Source organism: Mobula hypostoma, chromosome 9 (genome assembly GCF_963921235.1).
Source record: "Mobula hypostoma chromosome 9, sMobHyp1.1, whole genome shotgun sequence".
NCBI classification, from domain to species: domain Eukaryota; kingdom Metazoa; phylum Chordata; class Chondrichthyes; order Myliobatiformes; family Myliobatidae; genus Mobula; species Mobula hypostoma.
Genome location: NC_086105.1, coordinates 24,810,881 through 24,836,387, shown reverse-complemented (window position 1 = coordinate 24,836,387; position 25,507 = coordinate 24,810,881). Strand labels below are relative to the sequence as shown.

Sequence of the window (25,507 nt, the reverse complement as noted above, 5' to 3'; positions counted from 1 at the left end):
GAAGGGTCACTAACACAGAAAAATAGCTGAAGGAAGACGGAGTGTGCAATCTATTGCTCCATTGTCGAGCTCTCTTTTTACCTCAAAGTCCCTCAATACACTATACTTATTCAAATACATGCTTGGATTTCCTGGAATCCTACTGTGAGACATTCATTGAAGTCTCAATTCATATACCAATGTAGATATGATAAAAATCACTGGAAGTATTTGTTTCTGTGAGAAAAGTAAACTATGCACTTTCATCCTTCTCAACCTCTTCCCAATTAACAGCATAGTTTGTCATATCATTCTCCTCCAGTGCCTCTTGCTTAGACTGCACTTTTCTAGTTACATTCTTTTCATTTTTCCATGTTATGACCAACAGCTTCTGATGGTTTCCAGTTCAAATGCAGCCTCTCATCAAATCAATGGTCATGCACTTTGGTAGAAGGAATGAAGGTGTAAACCATTCTCTAAAAGGAGAGCAAACTTGGAAATCAGAGGTGCAAAGGGACTTGGGAATCTTTGTGCAGGATTCCCAAAAGGTTAATTTGCAGGTTGAGTTGATGATAAAGAAAGGAAATACAATGTCAGCATTCATTTCAATGGAAGATATTGTCATCAGTTTTCATTCGCACACTGTCAGCTATATACTTTAGATTGATTTGCTTTATTTGTCATATGTACATACATCAAAGCATACGCTGTTTGCATCGATAACCAACGCAGATCAAGGGTGTGCTGAAGGCAATCTGCAAGTGTCGCCATGATTTTGGCACCAACATAGCATGCCTATAACTTACTCACAAGTCTTTGGAATGTGGGAGTAATCCCGAACAACTGGAGGAAACACATGCAGTCACAGGGAGTAAACAGAAGCTCCTTACAGACAGTAACATAAATTGAATCCAGATCTTACAACTGGTCCCACCCTCCCCCCACAATCTTTGTAGGGCCTCTGCCCCTTCCCTCTTCAGTCCTGACGAAGGGTTCCGGCCCGAAACGTTGACTGATCGTTTCCACGGATGCTGCCCGACCTGCTGAGTTCCTCCAGCGTGTTGTGAGTGTTGCTTTGACCCCAGCATCCGCAGAGTATTTTGAGGTAAAGTATTATGCTAACCATTATGCAATCTTGGGATCATAATTAATTCCAATATGAAATTTGAACTTTAAACCGTTGGCTTTGCTAAGATGGCCAATCCATGCCTCTCTAGCTGTCCTTGTTTTTCCTTCAGCTCATCTGAAACATAACTGCCAATTTCCCAACTCACACCAAATTTCACTCAGGATTACTGTGATCTCAGTGATTACAGTTAGTTCCTGATTAAGAATTGGCATCTCTGTTTCCAAATCTTGTCTCTGTACATTTCACAGTCCACGATCCCTTGAGACAACACTAAATCAATTTTGCTCTCTTGATCATTCCTGCATTTAATTGCTCCATCATTCAGCTGCGAAGGCCACAGGCTCTGTAACTGCCTCCCCAAATCTCACAGCTTCTCTCTTTCATCTGTTAAAACATCTCTCTGACCAAGCTTTTGATTCATTATCTCTATGTCTGATCTCTATGTTAAAAGGTGTTGCATAAATGCATTTCATTCTTCTTGATGTCATTAAAGAGTTGTGCTCATAGCTGGGTTGTCAAGTATGTACTTTTGGTAGCACAGATATCAGAGAAACTCGCTCATGGACACACAAGGGAGAGGTAACCTCTTCCTTGTCTTCACAGTTTTTCAAGCTCAGAGTTTCTATTAAAACAACTGGATTGGTAGGTTACTGTAGAAGTCCCTTCAGGTGTAGGTGAGCAGTATAATCGTTGCTGGGGGTGTGGATATTGAGAATGAGAGAATAAAAGGGGATGTGTGCAAGATTAGCATACATTGGTGCTTGGTGGTTGGCATGAACTCAGTGGACTAAAGGGCCACATTTATGTGCTGTGTATTTGTGACTCTACTTATTCCCCAGATACGATACACTACATCACATATGGAATGCCTACTATTTTGTCTTATTGTGGGAGCAACAGATTTTTGCAGTAGTTTAGATGTCAGCATAACTTTCCTACGCAGCTACCATTTCACTCCCTGTAGATTTTTGCAACTTGAAACAACTATATAAAGCATCAAACACTAGTAGAATTGTAACAATAGCAGAAGAAAATCAATCAGCAACTAGCCTATAATAATGGATCATTCCTTTAAGCATTGCTGGTGGGGGTGCACCTTCCTGCTACTGAACACATGTTAAGCCATGTGATGCTAAGGCACAGCAATGACTGGTGTGTTGAGCTCCAAAATGCCAGCTTTGTCATCACCTCAGCTTTGCATTTGTTTTTCTCACTTTATAACCTGTTTGTTCTGTGTACCTCCACTCATGCTAAGGCCCACGCCAAGATGGTGTCCATCACAAATTATTTTACAGAAGTGCATGTGTGCAAAAGATATCATTTTGCAGCCAATCAAACTGACCAAAAGTGGGCACTACAAACCTAATTTCTGCTGTGTGTCACAGTTAAATATGGGAATTTTAGCCTTTTCACATTCTTTAAATAATTCTTGTCATACTCTATTACAGTTGCTCTGGGTGTTGTAAACAACTAATTTTTATGAAGAAGTAATTTACCCTACCATTGCTTCTCACATTTTAGAGACAGAAGGGAATCTAATATATATTTTATATAAGATTTAAAATTGACAGTAACCATTGAGGCAGATACAAATCATCTCCTAACTGAGACCAACCATAACAATTTGTTCCTAATATTCGATAAACTGGCAGCAGTGGTGACACTTATTTGAAGAACGACAAGATGAAGGCATCAACCAAATCACAATACAGTCTGGTAGTTTTGTCAGAACCAGAAACAAAGGCTAGGTGTGGAGGTGGAGGCTGGAGGTAAGGATCTTACACTGTGCAAATTTTCTCCGTTAAACCCATATTATCACAATCAGATTAAACTGTATTTTGTAACAGTGCAGATTTAAATAACATTGCCTTGTATGAGCAGCTCAGTGCCCCCCCACTTCCCCCACATCTCTTCAAAGACAACTGGAATTCTCAAATTGAAAAGTGTGCGATGAAAGAGTAACAAAGACATCAGGGGTTCCAATTGCTCAAACTCCAGCTGATTCTTCCCGGTTTACACCACCTCACTGCTTCACTCTCACTAACATTTACAGTGGTCTGTCTTTTATGTCGAGGTGTGATCTTTATTTCAATTCATATCACACACTTCTACAGCATTGTGATTCCAAAATTTCTTGCTGAGAATTAATTTTTCATCACCGGCAGAGGTGTTTGAGCTGTATAATTCCAAACTAGAGTTTATGAATTTGGATTAATAAAAAATATTAAACAAATGCTCTTGTATATAGCTTTGTAACTCGAAATGTCTGTTAAAATCGCAATCCTGGTGCAACAAGGTGCTAGATGCTTAAACTATGAACAAATTAATGTCGTAAGAAATACGAATATAATTTTGTCTTTAAGCTAAGCAACAGACTGGAAGTACAATGTGCCGGGGTTTAAGCACCTGTCTATAGTGGATTGAAGGTGGTGAAGAATCGTTTCAGTTACTGGCGTGCTGTCCTCTGAGATGAATTACATCAAAATAAACAGTTTTAAGGAAAGCCTTATAGCATTTTCAGAGTTTGAACTTAGTTACTTTCATTGATTAAAATCAAAAGCGCCAAGTGTTGTGCTAAATGCTAACAGCAGTGATGTTATCAGGACGTGTCGCTGTTGTATTCCTGAATGTGAACAGAGCAGCTAGCAAAGATACAAAGGAAAACCTAAACACTTGCTCCTTTTATCCGGTCTTCAGCAGCTCTGCCACGTGATAGACAAGTTATTTCATCCAACCAGACTCGAGCAGTTGCAAAGGATACACCTTGGCTCAAGGAAATCATTGGCTCCTCTCTGGGGAGTGGAGGGTGTTCAGTTATTAATGACCGCTGAGCAGGCAGTGCGATGTCAATGTGACAACTGATAGTGTGAAGCATGCACCACTAAGGACTCGGGAATCGAGGGGAAATATAAAGGAGCTTAGCAGTATTTTCATACACTGGATTGTCAGTCTCGGTTAGACAGCAGATTGCAAACAACGCAAACAGATGCTTATTGTTAGAACACAGCTCAAATATTGCTGCTTATCGGAGAGCAGAATGCACGTTTATGGAAACCAATAGTATTTAAAACAAACCCTCGATCACAAGCTCAAAAGAAAACAAGCAAACTGAAATATATGTATGAGGATACTAAGGTAAGCGGATTTTTTTTGTAACTTTGATGCTTCGTGCCGATTTCTGTTTTGCACCTTATTCCTCATATTCTCAATGCTAAAACATGCGTACAGCGAATGTGTGCTACGTACATTAAACTCTGCTCTTCTGGATCCCCCTCCCAATCAAAAGTGTTATGACAATTTGGAATGTGTAAAGTTCTGAGACTTTATTTGCAATGGTATGAAAAAACAATTTCTCTCACTCAAATAACAAAATGCAACACTGAAATTAAAATTAAGAAAACAGTCAATGTACGGATGGTGCCAAAGATAACTGGAGCTTTCATATAGCTAAACATGACAGTGTAAAGAAAACTGTAGCACGAATACCCAGCTGTCTGATTTTACTAGAAATCAATATTGACAGGCATCATTTTTACAATGATAGACTGGGGTTAAAGCCTCTGATCTTGTCCTTGGAATCAACAAAACCCATCAGGGCACTGAAGCAAAATTAGCTTAATACAAAAACCTTTTTAACATTTTATTTGACTTCATAATCAGTTTGATACTGATCATCTTTAAAACTTAAAAAAAAATAGGTCAGTTTTAAAATCTGATTACAAACACATATAGCAGAGGGGTATGGTAAGTGTGAATAACACTGCATACACCAACCACTTGTGACTTCCACTGATAATGAAAAAAGATCAAAATAGGGAAGATTTTAAATAGCTTTTCATAGCATATGTCATTTTTCTTATGTGCATTTTGTCAAGAGACATTATGATGCATTGCAATGTACAGAAGTGTTTGTTTTCTCATAAATAAATATTGGTGATAAAGATACATCAGGACTTAAGTGGTAAGAAGCTGGGGTTTGACATGCAACCTCTCATCCCTATTCTGCTATTCAACACCATGACTGATCTACCTCAGCATCACTTTCCTGCACACTCCTTATGTCTATCCATTCCCTTAACACCTAAAAGTATCCATAAAAATGCTGCAGTATCGTTCTTTCCCACAACTAAATAAATAAAAGAAAGAACATTGTTTTAGTAGGTCTATAATCATGAAAAGGACATTGCCTTTCTGCAGTTAGTTCTAATTAGATTGCACTGGATTGGCTTTTCTCCTAAATTTGTAGCCCCTTAGTGCTGCAGGGAAATCTCGACAGGGAAATTATATAAAGTACAAATCAACATTTTATACATCATTACAGTTGCTGGAAAGGATGCAAAGCAATGTTAGTTGTCTTTTTACATTAATGAACCACAGCCACTCCTATGTTCCATGAGATTATCAACAGGGCTTCACTTTCGTTCAAAACATTTTGTTTAATGTTTAAATGCTTATAGAATGCAAACAAGCGGGACAGCACTGATGCTTCCGTAATTGTTATTGACTGTACACATGTGAACAGTAGGAGTAGTATACACATGGCAGTAAGTTATTGCCTTTTGTCATTATGCTCTAACAACTGAAAGACAGCTCTTCTGCTGACAGCTGAGAAATGATTATGTAGAAATACTTCAATGGGAAACTGCTTTCCAACTGTACACTACCTACGGTCTTCCAAAATGTCATAATCACAGCAAAATATGAAATTCTTTAACCAAATTTAATTCCTCAGACAAAAAGGCTGTAGATTATGAAGCTAAATTGGTAGTAATACTTGAAAACCATTGTAGCTGTACTAAAGAAAGTAAAGGCAAAACATTAGCAACATTCAGTAAAGAAGCAAAAAACAACTGAAATTTAACCTATCCTTGTAAGGCATAATTCATCAATAAAAAAAAACTAGTGTTTTAAGAGACATAAATTTCACAATATTTAATTATATCTTTGCTTTCTCAAGCCTCAAGCCTAGAATCAGTAATTTACTTTTAGCTCAATTTGTGGTGTTTACAGCAATTTGAAATTAAGTTATTGTGGTTTAATCACTCAATGTGGTATTAACATTATTTCACTGAGGTTACATGGACTTCCAATATAGTCATCTGTACCATGCACATAATGTAAGGGAATTAGTTTCTAGAATGTATCATCATATTCAGTTAAATCCTTTTAATTTAAAATAAATTCAATGAGTGCCCACTTTAACTACATCTGCTTAATCAGAACTCTTCCAAAATTAACAGCAAAGGATAAATGCTGTAAAACCACCTTCTCCTCTGTGTGCTCTTTTTGAAATACTAGTGGAAACTGCTAGGAATAAAAGAGCTATCCTAGCAGCTCCTTCTTAACTAATGATAAGTATAACTGTAAAATGTTATGGCTCCCCAACCAGATTTGAAACTAACAATCTAACACAATAGTATCCCTGCACACAGAAAACTAAAAAAGATACACAATTAGCATAACAGGTTATTAAACTCTATCTATATGATTAAACTCAGCAAGTTCATGATAACAAGCTCCCACAACAAAAATGGTGAGCAGAATGCATTCCTGTTTACATTTCACAAGCACCATTTGAAGTGAAAACAGGGTTAATTTGCACAAGTGGGCACTTGGTAAAATGTAGCAATGTCAGATCTAACAAAGATAACTATTTGAGTTTGATATATGAAAGTAAATGTGAATTAATGATGAATGATTAGGCAAGGGCATTTTTGCACAAATTATGTGCAAAAAATATGACATTACAAAATGAAGCCTGGCTGTCAAAAGAATAAAAAAATCCAAATTTGAAGGAAAAGTGTCACACTTAATGAAAAGACAAACACTCTCACTACAGACACCAGCCTGCAATAGTGATGGGCATTAGTGGAATGGAACAAGTTTTTCCGAACAAAGGTCATGCCATTCCCAAGAGGCTGAATAAGATGAGTCACTTTGGGTTAACTTGAGCATATCCTTATAAACCACACAAAGCCATAAATTACTCTGTTTGTTCAAATTTACACTGTTTCACAAGTAAAGGCAAGTAAGTATTCCTAGGATAATTAGTATTTCAGTATTCTATGTGTTGTAGTGTCTTCTTATCATATGTAGACAACAGAAAACATTCATTTTGACAGTGTTTAGAAATGAATTAATTAAAAACAGCAGCAATTAACAATTACTTGTATTTGTTTCCAAGACAACATTCTTATACATTATGTAGTGAAATTGCCATAAATAAACCTACTTCCAACAACAGGAACAAGACCAAATACACTTTTCTAGCTGTGTCAACTTCACGTTTTATAACAGTGAGAACAGAGGCCATCAAGCTCGCACATCATATAGTGCACAAGGCTGGTGTCAATCATGAAAGTTGAGCAAGAGCCAGAGAAGCTGTAAAGAAAGAAACAAGGAAAGAGAGAAATAAAAAGTATAAAGATGATAAATGAAGAGAAACTTAAATAATAAGGCAGAGGGTGAATTAAACTTGAAAATGACACAGAAATGAAAGGGGGAAAATAAACTTGGAAACCAAAGATGTTAAAGGTTAAAAGGTGCAAGATAATTTTAATATATCAAAATATTCTCCCTAACATATTGATGGTGGAAACTATTTTCATTTGCTTTCTTGGTATTTTTTTATTCTATAAATCCAAAGGAAAACAGAGAGACAAGCAAATGAAAAGACATGCAAGGGGAAAAGAAGCCGATGTTAAAACTGCAAATGCTATTGATTTGATACAAAAACTGGGAACATTGGAGTAATTCTCACATGGTACCTTAGGACTGATTGTTCTACAGTTCTGAGATGTGTCAGTCTGAGAAGTTCAGACGCTTTTGAAAATAGTGCTGAAAGGGGGCAAACATTTAGATGGGCTACTTTAGGGTAGTGCAACGTTCTGACATTTATCAAAGCTTCTGTTTGTTTTACAAGAATGGAATAGGAACTCAATACCATCTTAAAGTGTTCAAGGACCAGGATTCCCAAGATCCCCAGGAACGTTGGATTTTTTTTTCAAGAGGCATTTAGTCTTTTTCTCTGCCCATAATGGCAATTTCTTTCTGTGACCAAGCTTAGAATAGAGCATGCTTTGGTATGCAGATAACTTGCTTTGCTTAATGGAGCTGACTTGTGTAACTAAGGCATCAGTGTTGGTGATATAGGCTTGAGGCAGGATGTTGGCTCTGTTCATCCTTCCAATGAAACTGGAGGACTTTGCAGAGAAAACATTGGAGAACAAAATAAGTGTAACATCCAAAAGCTTGATATCAATGCACTGTTTTCATCAGTTTGCTCAAAGATTCAATTTCTGTCCTTTCTATGCAATTACAGTCTTCATACCTGATTCATTAAGCTTTATGCTAACTGAATAGTAAAGCTGATGGTTACTATAATTAACACGATTTTCTCACCAATTACCTGTATTATACCTAATGATAATTGGCTCACTGTTCCTTTGCTTCTCTTAAAACTTTCTACCCAAGGAACTAATGCAGAAAAAGAAATTTGTATTCTGTCATATCACTAGTACAAAGTTCTGGATGTATAGCACTAGGCACTTAACATTTATTGCACATATGTATATTGTTTGTATGTTGCTGCTCCAGTGTTGTTACCAAAGTAGCCATGTAAATGAAATAGTATTTGGTGTTGGTAGAAGGATATTGCATCACATAAGAACATAAGAAGTAGGAGCAAGAGTAGGCCATCCAGCCCATCGAGCCTGTCACGGCCCAGTCCATGGATTCCGTATTTCGGCTATTCTTTTTTTTCCTTGTTCCACTGGACGCCCTAATTGAGGCACCTGATTCTCATTTTGGGCTGGCAACATAAATAGTTCTGGGGTCCAGTGATTCCTTGCTGGAACGTCCTCGTCAGTAACCTTGTCAGAATCCCCATCAAGTTAACCTACTGGAGAGAGACTGGAGCTACTGTCTGTATTTCATGGACTGCTTCAAGGGCTTGCCGCTACTTGGAGCCTTTTCGTGTCAAGATAAAGAACAGTCTATCGTTTTGTGGTTTTGTCTCTCCATGTTCTCTCATCCGCTGGGTAGGTCCGGCCATTTGCCGCTACCCTGAGGGGGGAACGGTCTCAGTGTTTTGTGCCCTGTGTCTAAGAAGAGTCCCAGCTCTATGTCCTGTGTCCAAGGAGGACCCCTGGCTCAGTGTTCCGTGTCCTGTGTCTAAGAAGTGTCCCGGCTCTATGTCCTGTGTCCAAGGAGGAGCCCCAGCTCAGTGTTCTGTGTCCTGTGTCTAAGTCAAGTCTGAGCCTAGTCCAAGTCAAGAGTCAAGTTCAGAGTCCAAGTCAAGAGCCAAGTTCCAAGTCCAAGTCGAGAGTCTAGTCCGAGTCAAGTCCAAGCCAGATCTGAATCAAGTCCAAGCCAGGTCTGAGTCAAGTCCAAATCAGGTCCTAGCCTAGTCCGAGTCAGGTCCTAGCCTAGTCCGGGTCAAGTCCTAGCCAAGTTCGGGTCAAGTCCTAGCCAAGTCTGAGTCAAGTCCAAGCCAAGTCCGAATCAAGTCCAAGACAACTCCAAGTCCGAGTCCAAGCCAAGAGCCAAGTCTAGACACTGGTGCCGAGTCCCTGCCAAGACCCGAGTTCCGAGTCATGACCTGAGTACCCTGTCAAGTTCAAGTCCCAAGTCGAAGTCCAGGTTTTCTGGTTTGTCACTCTACTTCTACCTTCATGTTATCATTTTGTCCTCGCTCCTTGGCTTCCCTAGCATTCTTAATGAACATAGTCCAGTTCCTAGTACTTCAACGTCTGTGTTTTGCATTTGGGTACGCTTCCACCGCCCCCTTATGACAGAGCCTGCCCCGCCATTCAATAAGAGCAAGGAATTTGAAGGCAAAATAGAATCCCAGTAATCTATGTACAACGTTTTGGTGGAAAATTTGATGTGTGCTGGAAATCAGAAAGCCAGAAAGGTGATTACTGGAGATGCTTGACAGGTCAGTAAAGTGAGGAAAGAAGTAAGCAATGTTTTAAATGTAGAAATATGCCTTAATAATGCAAAGAACATGGCTTTTTAAGATTAAGGTGTATGGGAAACCAAAAGGATGATGGTGGCAGTTTTGAAGGTAGAGAAACAAAAGTTCCATTCAATTCCAAATGCAAGTTGTTGAAGCCTGCGGAAGCGTATTCTCCTTTGCCATACCTTGCATCACTTGCATAGAATAAATGCAAGTTCCAAAGACAATGGGAAAGCAGTTAAAGCAGGCTCTTTGTGAAACTATGCTGAGTCCTTTTTAAAAGAGAAGTGATGGTATGAGTATCACCAAATATTTGACAAAGAACAAAACGTGCTAAAGGGGGAAAAGAATGAAGAACATGTCAACTAGGAAAAATATAGAAAACTTGTTAAGAACTAATAACTCATATAAGGGGCATCCAAGTCAAAACCTGTTAATTAGTTGCTCAGGAAGAACAACAACAATTTGCATGTATGAAATACTTTCAACAGAATAAAAGCTCCCAGGATACGTCACAAGAACAGTAAGAGGCAACTTTTCCAAACAAGCTATTTTTGTCAAATGAGTTTTCCACTGTGGAGAATAACTTTTGTTATGAATTTGCTTGTTTCATGGAAATAGGTAAATGCCAAAATATTTATTGTTTGAATATTTTCCCACCAGTTGCAAAATACCATGATTCAGTCAGTATATTCCTTCTAGAACAAATATACAGAACCTATCAATTCTTTGTAAAATTTTCTGCCACCAGTGTAATCTTGATTTTATAAATTGCTTGCAAAGCAGTTTTTATGATTTACAAATTAACAGTGCACATTGACATTTTTGGGGTCTCATGCTGAGTTGAATGGTTGAATGAAGTAAGTCTGAGCAATTTATTTCTATAAGCACAGTGATTCCACTTCTCTGAAAGAGCAGTACTGAAATTCCTAAGGGAAATGAGCAGTGACAGTTAGAAATCCTTGCTTATCTGCACAGAATCAGTGGTTTCTAAATTTATAAGACAAGTGCTTAGTAACTGCCTGAGTGATGCTTCTATATGTTTCATAATCACACCTGAATTTCAGTTCTAGATCAATGTAGTTAATAGGTCAGTTACTGCTAATGAGTAATTGTTAGGATATTGGTTTGTTTTAGGTTTGCAATAATTATTATGAGCTTAATCATAGAATATAGAACAGTACAACACAGTACAGATCCTTCGGCCCACAATGTTGCACTCACCTATATAAACCTACTACACGTTCAAGCTAACCCTTCCCTCCTGTATAGCCTATATCTCCCCTAAATCCTTCTCTAATCACCTTGAATGAATGTCCTCAGATATTGCCCATTGCTGTCGTGGGGAAAAGGTGCTTGCTTGTCCACTATCTTTGTGTCTCATAATCTTAAACACATCCGTCAAAACACCTCATCCTCCTTTAGTCCAAAGAGAAAACCCAAGCTTACTCAACCTTTCCTCATAAGACCTGTTCTTTAATTGTCGCAAAATCCTTATAAACCTCCTCTGCACCCCCTCCAAAACCTAAACATCCTTCCTATAACGAGTTGACCAGAAATGAGCACAACATTCCAAGAGTGGCCTAACCAGAGTTTTATGGAGTTTGCAACATTACCTCGTGGACCTTGTACTCAAACCCTGACTCATGAATACACACCAGAAACCTTCTTAACCACTCTATAAATTTCATGGCAGCTATGAGGGCTGTGTTGTCTTGGACCCTAAAATCCCTCTGTTCTTCCTCACTGCCAAGAATCCTGCCATTAACCTTGTACTCCACCTACAAATCCATGGATAACTTCACTCATTGTAACACTGAACTGATTCCACAACCTAAGGACTCACTTTCAAGGACTCTACAACTCATGTTCTCAATATTATCTATATATTTATTATTATTATTTGTTATTTATGTATTTGCATACTTTGTCTTGTGCATTGGTTATTTGTCCATTTTTGTTTGTGTGTAGTTTTTCATTGATTTCATTGTATTCTTTTGCATCCACTGTGAATCCTGCAAGAGTAATATATAGTGACATATGACGGGTGATTGATAAGTTTGTGGCCTAAGGTAGGAGTCAATTTTAGAAAAACCTAGCACGTTTATTTTTCAACATAGTCCCCTCCTACATTTACACACTTAGTCCAGCAGTTGTGGAGCATACAGATCTTGGACCTCCAGAAAGTGTCCACAACAGGGGTGATTGATAAGTTTGTGGCCTAAGGTAGAAGGAGATGAGTTATACAGCTCTCGTTACATGCACGTGCAGTTCAATACTTTGAGTGCTTATGCAGAAAGTTTGAAGTTAATAACTCATCTCCTTCTACCTTAGGCCACGAACTTATCAATCAACCCTGCTGTGGGCACTTTCTGGAGGTCCAAGATCCGAATGCTCCACGACCACTGGACTAAGGGTGTAAATGTAGGAGGGGACTATGTTGAAAAATACATGTGCTAGGTTTTCTAAAATTGACTGCTTCTACCTTAGGCCATGAACTTATCAATCACCCCTCGTATATGTACTTTGATAATAAATTTAATTTGAACTTCACACTTTTTTGGATTGAACTCGGCATCTTCCAAGTCTCTGCCCAGCTCTACATTCTGTTTTATCCTGTTGTAAGCTATAATAACCTTCCTCGCCATCCATAACTCCATCAACTACCATGTCATCTGCAAACTTACTGACCTATCCTTCCAATTCCTCATCTAGGTAATTTATTAAAATCTTAAAAAGCAATGGTTCCAGAACAGATCCTTGTGGAACACCACTGGTTACCAATCACTAATTATGCTGATTTGACCCACAACACCTTGTCTCCTCCATATTTGTTCTAACCTGGCAAAATGCATGATCTCAATGGTACCAGGTCTCCTAATCTTGAAGGTAATATGTTGTAACTCAGCTTCAGCCAGCACACTGCTACAGGTCCATTCCCACAGCAGTCTGACTGCCCTTAATATTAAGCAGTGCTTAAGGCAGAGCCAGGTTAATTGATAAATTTAATTTGACTTCAGAAAGGCTTTAAATGTTCTTGATCAAGACAAAAATATATGAACATTTAGGTGTTATGAAACACAATAAAAAAATCACAGACTTATACAAAATCTTTAGAGAAACATTACAAGACTAATAAGTAATTAAAGAACATTAAAATAAAGGAGACTTAAGTAGGGACTGAATTTGTAATTCTTTTCACTTTAGTCTCTCGGTTGACCTGTGTTGACCAAATAGTTGGCCTGTTATTAGTCGCCACATAGATTACAGCATTGGGTGAAGAGAGAGATGTGATCATATCTGGCACTTTGCTCATATGGCAAGGTTGCATGACCCTTGAATCGACTTATCAGTGGGTAGTTGAATACTGGAGCTTTCCATTCCAATTATAAGCCACAACCAATTTCGTCTAACCCAACAATTCATACATATAGAGACCCTTACCTGGTGTGACATTACTATGATATGAAAACCTCTCACCAAATAATCTATTCTGTTTTCCAGTAGTTAAACTTTCATTAGAAAACTTTATCTAAACTATATATAGTGAGAGATTCGATAACCTATTTTAAAGATTTTTATGTTTCATTAGAAATACAACGCATATGCAATAAATTGCATATAAGTGTGAAACCTCCAGTATTGAGGCACTCCATTGGTCGGGGTCAACCATGGATGTTGTGTTCCAGCTATGTACGTAATATGCAAGCCAGGGTAGTATGATGTTGAGAGCAAGCTGTTGCCAATGTAGCAGGCTCCTGTACTTCACATAGCTGATGATTCTAAAGGAACGGCAGAGACCAATACAGTTTGGCACCAGTGGTGTTGCAGGAGTTGCCAGTCAGTGTTGAACTTAGTGCCTTAGAGCCTCCAGCTCCTGACTTTTCCCCTCATGGTTTACTCCTGAAACCTTCCATATGTAAGACAGCAGAGGTTTGAGATCAGTTTTCCTTCCCCTATTTGAGCTGCCGACTATCCATGACTGCAAAACCCCATCTACCCAAAGCAACTGGTTTTAAGGCATCAATAACCCACCTTTGTTCCTTCTTCTGTCAGTAGAAATGGGTCCACTGGACTTAGTAGCTAAGCCATACATGAAGGCCAGAAGCTGGGCTTGGTTATCAGAAGCTATTTGAGACACACGCCACTGGAAGCACTTAATAGGTAGTGGGAGCTTATTCCCACTACTACCCAAGGCTATAAAAACCTTAAGAACCAATGTTTAGTATATATTACATTTATTTTTAGACAAACAGTGTATTCAAGATATAATTTGATGAATTTTCATCTTGATAAACCCAGATTTTATGACCTCATTGCACCAAATGCGGTTAATTGTGTTCGCACCATGATCACAGCATCATTCTAACAGTAGGAAATAATGTTCTGCATCATCATTTTAACAACTGTTACAATCCGTTGTCCCACTTAACAAGTAAGGTTGACATCTAACTAGAAATATGACATTTATAGACTTTGAGATATGTTGCTTTGAAATTTCTTGAGTCATGGAATGTAATACCATTTTTTCGGTAGTTAAAGCAAAGTAAAAGCTTTATTAATCAAACCTTGCAATGATTTCTCAAAAGTCCACAAAAAAAAACAGGAGCAGAAGGTCACATCATCTGTTGAACCTGCTCTGCCTTTCAATGAAGTCACAGTCAACTTTTGCTTAGCCTCAGCACCATTTTCTTGCCTCTTCATATAAACCCCCAAACCTACCAGGATCCAAAAACCTTGCCCATCTCCATGAATATATTCAGCCTTCATGGCTGTCTAAGAGTAGAGGAATGTAAAGATTAGTTCTCTTTACCGAAGAAATTCTTTCTCACTTCTATCATAAATGGGCTTGTTTCATTCTGAAACTATGCCTGTCATTCTGTCAATCCTTCAAAGAATCACGGAAGCACAAGAGGCTGCAGATGCTAAAATATGGAGCAACACACAAGAAGCTAATGGAACTCAATGGTTCAGACAGGCATAGAATGAAATAAACAGTCAACAGGATTGGTTGAGACCCTTCATTTGGACTGAGGCAAGTCCAGATAAAGGACCTCAAGCTGAAATGATGGCTGTGCACTTCCCTCCATAGATGTTGCCTGACCCATTAATTTCATTTCAGCTTTTTGTGTTGTCCCAAAAAAAATCATGTATGCTTCAATAAGATCATCTCTCATTCTTTTAAACACTAGTGTGTATAGGCCCAACCTCAACCATCCCTTGAACCCCTTCTCTGAACTACCTCAAACAAGTATATACCCTCTCAGCATCATAATTCAAAAGTTCAAAGTAAATTTATATTCAAAGTACATATCTGTCATCATACACAACACTGAGATTCATTTTCTTATGGGCATATTCAAATCCACAATCGAATAATAACCATATTAGGATCAATGAAAGACTACACCAACTTGGGCATTCAACCATGTGTAAAAGAAAACAAACTGTGCAAATACAAAAATAAAGAAATAATAATAATCAATAAGTAAGCAATACATATCAAGAACATGAGATGAAGTCTTTGAAACTGAGTCCATAGTTTGTGGGAACATTTCAGTGATGGTGCAAGTGAAGATGAGTGTAGTTATCCCTTTTGGTTCAAGAGCCTGATGGTTGAGGGGTAATAACTGTTCCTGAACCTGGTGATGTGAATCCTGAAGCTCCTATACCTTCTTCCTGATAGCAGCAGCAAGAATAGAGCATGACCTAAGTGGTGGAGGTCCTTGATGATGATCATGACTCCATCTTCAGTCTGAATTATTAACATTATTTCTCTTTCCACAGGTGCTGCTAGACCTGATGAACACATCCAGCATTTTCTATTTGTTATTTCAGGTTTCCAGCATCTGCATTTTTTTAATGTTCATATACTGTTGGAACTGATAGAACTGCATTGGTGTAATAATTCAACAACTTATTAGTTTTAGTGCACTGATTTAACAAAATGACCACACAATTGGCCATAATCATTATAGTTCAATGTATGTAAATGTGGTTACAGTTACTGTTTATTACTGAAAGGAACCTGTTTATCTCTTATCCACTTTGCATCTTTTAACTGTACTCATTTTCTTTGCACTCATGATATCTTATGTGAAGTTTTCTTTTATTCATACTGTGGTCAGAAGAACATTTACTTTTTAATTTAACCCTTCTGGTTGATCAAATAATCTTCCTGGAAAGAAAAAGTCTGGAAAGAAATATGCTATGGCGGTCCAATGTATTCATAGTTTCAAGCTAAGTCAGAACTAGCAAAACCACCCAGGAAGCTAAATAAGTATTGTTCTCTCCACTTGAAACAGTAGGAAAAAATCTTGTAGGAAAGTTGAGAAAGAAACAGTAGGAAAGGATTGTTGCATTTACTAGTGTTCAAGTAACAGACTATAATTTGGCAAATTATCATACCCTTGAAAATACCCTTCAAACAAATTTACTTTTTTCTATAAAGCTAGATCGTTCATTCACAGTGTTTTACACTGGGGACATCAAATTGGATCTCTGAATCACAACAGAGAAAACTCCTAATTTTCAATATAATGCCCAGTTGAAGAATGAAGAGGCAGATATTTGAAACATATGAAAATCTGTAGATGCTGGAAATCCAAAGCAACACACACAAAATGCTGGAGGAACTCAGCAGGCCAGGCAGCAACTATGAAAAGGAGTCTCTATTTTAGGGGGGTCTCAGCCTAAAATGTTGGCTTTTTACTCTTTTCCATAGATGCTGCCTGGCCTGCTGAATTCCTCCAACATTTTGTGTGTGTTACATTGAGCAGGTATTTGATATTTTGCAATAAGGGTATGATATTTTGTAAGTCATTTCACACAGTTTCAAGTGGCTGAAACAACAGCTGTTATGGCTAAAATTAATAATATTTGTACATAGAGTGATTTTGCAGGATATGATTAAATTTATTTTGTTCGTCAGTTTGGAAGAAAAAAATACGTTCTTTTATTCACCTGTGGTTTGATCATATTTGCTATGTTGCCCATTCTTCTAAACTATTGTAACAATTACTAATGTTATACAAGTTTATTTCACCACAGAAACAGAGCTTTAAATTGAAAGGTCTTGTGTGCATCATACAAAAAAAAACATTTTTCCTTCGGTCACCAAGAGGCAAGATGTAGAGGTTACTTTTTCTTGATTGACGACTCTAGTACAAAAGAAGTGTGCGTGACAACCAGAGGTTGGTTGTTTAGGAAGGAGATGAAGAAATCTTCACACAGATAATGTTGAACCCTTGGGTTTCTCTACCCTGGTGAACTGATTGATTGTAAACTCAGTTTGACAGATTTCTTGACATTAAAGGAATCGAGGGATGTGTGATAATATTGGGAAATGGTGCTGATCAGCTATGCAGAGCAAGATCAAAGGGCCAGAAGGTTTACTCCTGCTCTTCTTTCTTATGTTCTAATTACATTTTGAATTGGATTGATGAATCAATGTCAGTATGTCATCTGCACTATACCTTCAATTAAAACAAAAATAGTTCAACTATGAAACACAGTGAATAGTAGTATAAACACTAATTTTGAAGACTCCAAAGGTTAAGGATAATTTCCTATTTTGTAGAGTTCTGTGATTTTAGTAAGACTTAAGTTCAGAATAGTAATTTAAGGTAATATAGGATGTCATTTTTTTTCTTCAAAATGCCTTGTGAAATGTGACTAGAAAAAGAAGACTCATCAAGTAGGATGCTGCAAGGAAATAATAGCCTTAACCAAATAGATGATAGAAGGAAAATGTGGCATAATCCAAAATGGAATTGTGAGCAACATTGATTGATAAGCTATCACTCAGAGTTGATGTTGTGCTTTCAATAGCAAACTGGCCATGTTTTCACTGTTTAATGTTTATAAAATTATATATATGATATATTCAAAAAGTTGCAGCCTTCAATTAGAAAGTATTTTGTAGAATAAAGTTGCAATTATAAAAAGTGGAACACTAAGAATTAATGTAAGATTTGGTAGTACTCTCTGTCGCTGGACTAACAAACTCTGATGTCAAATAATAAAATCCTGAGTCCCAAAAAAAGTCTTATTTTATGAATTCTTCATGCCAACTTGATGGACTGGTGAAATCACTTCTCCAGAGGGTAAAAAAAAAATCAGAAAGTCAACATTCTTTATTATCACACACCTCCTAGTGATATAAATGGGCGGCACTAGAAGACTCAAAGTGGGTTGAAATGGAGAACACTTGGGAGGTAGAAAATAACAAAAGACAAAAATGAAAATCAATGCCAAATTACTAAAGATTATATGTATTCTAAAGGTCAATACCAATACATTCAAAGTTGCAATTTTCCATTTAGTTTTAGCATTTTATAGTTAAACTAAGTTTTATCTTTCATGGCTATATACATTTTCAAGTAATTGACTGAATATGCAGATGAACAAAATTATCTAAACTGTCCATACAAATGACTGAACAAATTATTCAAATGGAGTGATATTACAAAACAAAGATGTACAAAGAGATCTGTAAATTCTAGAGCATAACATACAAAGAGTTAGCATGCAGGTACAGCAGCTAATTAGTAACACTAATAGAAAGTTGACTTTTGCTGCAGAATGTGTGTGGAATGTAAATAGAGGAAACTACGCTCACAGTCTTGGTCTCCATTTTTAAGGGAGACCGTACTTGCATAGGAGGCACTGCAGAGAAGATTCATTGATTCATGGGATGTTGTATTAAGAAAGCCTCTGTAGACTAGACCCATGCTCATTGGAGTGTGGAAAAATAAGAAAAAAATCTTTTTGAAACATACAGGAAGGTTGATTGGGTGAATGCCTAGAGGATGGGGAGGGGAAGTGGGGTTGCAATAGTCAGTAGAATTTAGGGGGCAAAGACTTCAAACAGAGAGATTAATCTCCCAAACTGTTAAGATTCTTTGGCATTCTCTACTGAGTGGTGGAGTCATTGAATATATTCAAATTGGGAACTGACAGACATTTAAACTACAAGGGAGTTGAATATAGGGTAAAGACAGGAAAACAATGTTCAGGTTAAAATTAGATTTGCCTCAATTTTTTTAAATGGATGAGCTGGTTTGTGTGTAGGGGGGAGGATGGGTATAATTTGCTGATACCCATTGGTTTTTTTTTATGTTCTTACCTTTCTTATGTCACATAATTCAATGTTGTAAATTCTGAAGATTTACTTACTATATTTAATACTAAAAACTGGGAATGAAATTTGTGGCAATTATTCTTTACCTGCATCATCAACACTGCAAATATTTAGCATGATGTCCATGAGCTAGTCTTTGAATCATCATACAGATTCTCATTCTACTGGTCAGAAGACTTCTCAGCTCTGATAGCAGTGAGGAAACTTTCAACAATAATGTGTGAGGAAACTCAGAGCTATTGGGTCAATAATGAATGAATTATTTATTTCCAGGATTAGTATGGCCCCTAAATACTGAGCAAAAACAACAAAGTAAAAATGAATGACATGCATACTAATTTCTAACTGAATGTTTGAAATAAAAACAAAACTGCAGAAACACTCAGCAGGTCAGAAAATGTTTGTGGAAATAAAACCAGAATTAATGTTTCAGATCATAACTCTTCATTAGAGCTGGGAGAGACAGAAAAAAAAGTTTGTCTTTTCCTCTCCACAGTTGCTGCCTGGCTTGCTATGTTTCTCCAGAATTTTGTTATATTTCAGATAGCAGCAGAGATACAGAGGAGCAGATTGGGAGGCAGATTTTGGAAAGGTGCAAAAATAACAGGGTTGTTAGCATGGGTGACTTTAACTTCCTTAATATTGATTGGCACCTGATTAGTTCCAAGGGTTTAGATGGGGCAGAGTTTGTTAAGTGTGTCCAGGACGGATTCCTGTCACAATTTGTGGACAGGCCGACTAGCGGTAATGCCATACTAGATCTAGTACTAGATAATGAACTGGGTCAGGTCACAGATCTCTCAGTGGGTGAGCATCTGGGGGACAGTGACCTCCGCTCCATGGCCTTTAGCATTATCATGGAAAAGGATAGAATCAGAGAGGACAGGAAAATTTTTAATTGGGGAAGGGCAAATTACGAGGCTATAAGGCTAGAACTTGCGGGTGTGAATTGGGATGATGTTTTTGCAGGGAAATGTGCTATGGACATGTGGTCGATGTTCAGAGATCTCTTGCAGGATGTTAGGGATAAATTTGTCCCGGTGAGGAAGATAAAGAATGGTAGGGTGAAGGAACCATGGGTGACAAGTGAGGTGGAAAATCTAGGCAGGTGGAAGAAGGCAGCATACATGAGGTTTAGGAAGCAAGGGTCAGATGGGTCTATTGAGGAATATAGGGAAGTAAGAAAGGAGCTTAAGAAGGGGCTGAGAAGAGCTAGAAGGGGGCATGAGAAGGCCTTGCTTGGCAAGTAGGGTAAAACCCCAAGGTATTCTTCAATTATGTGAAGAACAAAAGGATGGCAGGAGTGAAGGTAGGACTGATTAGAGATAAAGGTGGGAAGATGTGCCTGGAGGCTGTGGAAGTGAGCGAGGTCCTCAATGACTACTTTTCTTGTATTCACCAATGAGAGGGAACTTGATGATGGTGAGGACAATATGAGTGAGGTTGATGTTCTGGAACATGTTGATATTAAGGGAGAGGAGGTGTTGGAGTTGTTAAAATACATTAGGACAGATAAGTCCCCGGGGCCTGACGGAATATTCCCCAGGCTGCTCCACGAGGTGGGGGAAGAGATTGCTGAGCCTCTGGCTAGGATCTTTATGTCGTCGTTGTCCACGGGAATGGTACCGGAGGATTGGAGGGAGGCGAATGTTGTCCCCTTGTTCAAAAAAGGTAGTAGGGATCGTCCGGGTAATTATAGACCAGTGAGCCTTACCTCTGTGGTGGGAAAGCTGTTGGAAAAGATTCTTAGAGATAGGATCTCTGGGCATTTAGAGAATCATGGTCTGATCAGGGACAGTCAGCACGGCTTTGTGAAGGGCAGATCGTGTCTAACAAGCCTGATAGAGTTCTTTGAGGAGGTGACCAGGCATATAGATGAGGGTAGTGCAGTAGATATGATCTATATGGATTTTAGTAAGGCACTTGACAAGGCTCCACATGGTAGGCTTATTCAGAAAGTCAGAAGGCATGGGATCCAGGGAAGTTTGGCCAGGTGGATTCAGAATTGGCTTGCCTGCAGAAGGCAGAGGGTCATGGTGGAGGGAGTACATTCAGATTGGAGGATTGTGACTAGTGGCGTCCCACAAGGATCTGTTCTGGAACCTCTACTTTTCGTGATTTTTATTAATGACCTGGATGTGGGGGTAGAAGGGTGGGTTGGCAAGTTTGCAGACGACACAAAGGTTGCTGGTGTTGTAGATAGTGTAGAGAATTGTCAAAGATTGCAGAGAGACATTGATAGGATGCAGAAGTGGGCTGAGAAGTGGCAGATGGAGTTCAACCCGGAGAAGTGTGAGGTGGTACACTTTGGAAGGACAAACTCCAAGGCAGAGTACAAAGTAAATGGCAGGATACTTGGTAGTGTGGAGGAGCAGAGGAATCTGGGGGTACATGTCCACAGATCCCTGAAAGTTGCCTCACAGGTTGACAGGGTAGTTAAGAAAGCTTATGGGGTGTTAGCTTTCTTAAGTCGAGGGATAGAGTTTAAGAGTCGTGATGTAATGACATAGCTCTATAAAACTCCAGTTAGGCCACACTTGGACTACTGTGTCCAGTTCTGGTTGCCTCACTATAGGAAGGATGTGGAAGCATTGGAAAGGGTACAGAGGAGATTTACCAGGATGCTGCCTGGTTTAGAGAGTATGCATTATGATCAGAGATTAAGGGAGCTAGGGCTTTACTCTTTGGAGAGAAGGAGGATGAGAGGAGACATGATAGAGGTGTACAAGATAATAAGAGGAATAGATAGAGTGGATAGTCAGCGCTTCTTTCCCAGGGCACCACTGCTCAATACAAGAGGACATGGCTTTAAGGTAAGGGGTGGGAAGTTCAAGGGGGATATTAGAGGAAGCTTTTTTACTCAGAGAGTGGTTGGTGCGTGGAATGCACTGCCTGAGTCGGTGATGGAAGCAGATATACTGGTGAAGTTTAAGAGACTACTAGACAGGTATATGGAGGAATTTAAGATGGGGGCTTATATGGGAGGCAGGGTTTGAGTGTCGGCACAACATTGTGGGCTGAAGGGCCTGTATTGTGCTGTACTATTCTATGTTCTATGTTCTATCTCCAGCATCTGCAATTTTTCATCTCAAAAAGGTGAACATTTTTGCGCACAACGCTACATGATGTGCAAAGTACTAATTCCAAGTTTGGATTATAGAATATTTGTACATTCATATTGAAATAACTAATTGTAAAGCTGGAACAAGAGAAAATCTGAGAATGCTGGAAATCAGGCAATACACACAAAATACTGGTCTGCTGAATTGTAAAACTGAACTCACTAACAGGTGTAACTGTAACTTAACTTTAATTATTACTTTGAGTATAATATCTATAGTTTCAATTTAAAATTGTCAAGATGCAGAGCTTGCAACATCAAAGATAAAATCATGTTTAATGATATTCCTTAGCACTCCCAAGAACTGAAGGTCAATTTATTATTTGTCCTTCAATAAATTGTTAATGACCCTAAAGCAACAGATGTGTCAGAAAAGATGTCCACTGCAATAATTTTCCTCACTCTTACTCTTCCTTTCACTAATATAGCAGATGATTTTCTGCAGATAACATTGTCCTATCTTGATTACAAAAAATTCTATGGTTTACAATTCCCCATAAATACTAAGAGTATAATCCGAAAACTAAAATGAGGAATTACTGAACAGTTGTATTCTATTTGCAGTTTCTACTTTTACATTCTAATAAAGCAATGTAAGCACCTTTACAAAACACAAGAGAAATTTTAAATAAAATTATATTAATTGCCTTCCAAAGAGGTAACCAGTGCTTCAGGTGTTTTGGGAAATGAAGCACAGTAGCCCACTGTGTTCAAATGAGAGTTGCTTTCAACATGATGCAGAAAATCTAAATGGGAAATCACTAAAAATAGAAGATCATAAACTGATGCAAGAGTCTTGTATCTATAATATGTGAGAAAGAAATGAATTTGAAGAACAAAGGATACAGTACTTAAAAGTGGATGTGTGGCTTTTTTGATCCTTCATTTTCATTCATAATTCTCTTAGAGGTACACGTTCAAAAAAGAGAATGTCTGCTTTGAGTCCAAAGACAGGTAGTAGCATCGATCTGCCAAGCTGTAGCTCTTTGGAATGAAATTTCAATGAGAACACTTGCCAATGTGCAAATAATGCCCTAGGTCAAGCTAGCTGTTCAAGTTACAAACTTGCCTGCATGCAAATAACTTTATTTGTAAAATGACCTCTGATCATCATGGAGAACATTTCCTGTGAATTTCAAAAAACATTGACTACACATGTGCTGTCCAGCCAGAGCATTAATTCTAGCAGGTCTGTACCATAATAGAATATCCCATAGTTGCGCAATAGTATCCACATTGTATTCTGTTCAGTACAAAGAGAAACCTAAGATTGATTGAGTTGGATTAAACTTGTACTTTACTTGGTCCTTGTTGCAGATCTCAAGTCCAAATTGAGAATGAGAGGCTCTTTCTGGTTGATTGTGTGAGATTCTGAACAAAAATTAATGGTGCTTCATGTTGAGACTTGAAAGGTTCTTACTATATTCCTTGCTCCACCAAAGAAAATCAAAAATTCGTCCAGTGCAAGTCAACACAGGCCTTCGGAACATCTACAAAGTTCAGTATTAGCTTCAGTATCTAAAGTCAATTCAACTCCCCACACAGAAAAAATGACATTTTCAAGCATTATTTGAACAGATTTGCTAATTGTCATTTGAATTTTAAACAACAGAGGACATAGAAGCCATTACTGTTGCACCCATGGTTCTTGCAGTCAATAGGTTATGCCTTTTTTTTTGCTTAGCACAGGGGATCAGGTAAACTTGAAAACAAGGGCAAAAATGCACTATTTGGAATCAGAATCAGGTTATCACCACCGGCATGTGACATGAAATTTGTTAACTTAGCAGCAGCAGTTCAATGCAATACATAATATAGAAGAAAAATGATTATAATAAATAAATAAATCTTATTCAGTATACTTTATACAGTATACATATATTGAATAGATTAAAAATTGTGCAAAAAACAGAAATGCAATATATTTTTTTAAAAGTGAGGTAGTGTCCAAGGGTTAAATGTCCACCTAGAAATTGGGTGGGAGAGGGGAAGAAGCTGTTCCTGATCCGCTGAGAGTATGCCTAGAAGCTTCTGTACCTCCTACCTAATGGTAGCAGTGAGAAAAGGGCATGCTCTGGGTGCTGGAGGTCCTTAATAATGGACACCACTTTCTGAGACACCGGTCCTTGAAGATGTCCTGGGTACTTTGCAGGCTAGTGCCCAAGATGGAGCTGACTAAATTTACAACCTTCTGCAGCTTCTATTGGTCCTGTGCAGTAGCCCCCACATACCAGAGAGTGATGCAGACTGTCAGAATGCTCTCCCCAGTACAGCTATGGAAGTTTTTGAGTGTATTTGTTGACATACCAAATCTCTTCAAACCCCTAATAAAGTGTAGCCGTTGTCTTGCCTTCTTTATAACTGCATTGATATGTTGAGACCAGGTTAGATCCTCAGAGATCTTGACACCCAGGAACTTTAAACTGCTCACTCTCTCCATTTCTGATCCCTCTATGAGGATTGGTATGTGTTCCTTCATCTTACCCTTCCGGAAGTCCACAATCAGCTCTTTCGTCTTACTGACATTGAGTGCCAAGTTGTTGCTACAGCACCACTCCGGTAGTTGGCATATCTCACTCCTGTACGTCCTCTCGTCACCTGAGATTTACCAACAATGGTTGTATGGTCAGCAAATTTATAGATGGTATTTGAACTATGCCTAGCCACACAGGCATGGGTATATAGAGAGTAGAGCAGTGGGCTAAGCACACACCCCTGAGGTGCGCCAGTGTTGATAGTCAGCGAGGAGACGTTCTGTCAGAACAGTTACAGTATAACATCTGACAGAAATGGTTACTTACAAGATTTGTTAATTCCTGCTGGAAGGAAGGTCTACTTATCAGTCTGTAAAACATATGATTCGAAACAACACACACAAAATGCTGTAGGAACCCATCAGATCAGGCAGCATCTTAAGGGGTCTTGTCCTGAAACATTGTCTGTTTATTCCCCTCCATAGATGCTGCCTGACCTGCTGAGTTCTTTCCTCCAGTAATTTGTGTGTGTTGCTCTGATATTCCAGCATCTGCACAATCTTGTCTTTATGATTCCAAAGGAGCTAATCTATTGGTGCAAGCTTTCTCATCCCACTTAAGACTTGTGATTTTGTTGATACAGCCCAATCAATAGATTCAAGAATGAAAGCTGATGTGAATACAAACTTAGTAATTTATTTTG

General features: G+C 38.4%; 2 protein-coding genes across 9 annotated transcripts in view; one reads left to right on the top strand and one right to left on the bottom strand.

Moving 5' to 3' along the window:
• immp2l (inner mitochondrial membrane peptidase subunit 2) overlaps positions 1-25,507 on the bottom strand; it is a 561,843-nt gene that overhangs the window by 265,012 nt on the left and 271,324 nt on the right. The gene's annotated exons all lie outside the window — the stretch shown is intronic.
• lrrn3a (leucine rich repeat neuronal 3a) overlaps positions 3,971-25,507 on the top strand; it is a 59,391-nt gene continuing 37,854 nt past the window's right edge. For all 3 annotated transcript variants that reach the window (XM_063057896.1, XM_063057897.1, XM_063057898.1), the window contains exon 1: positions 3,971-4,243. The gene's annotated coding sequence lies outside the window, so the exon portion shown is untranslated. The remainder of the gene's footprint in view (positions 4,244-25,507) is intronic.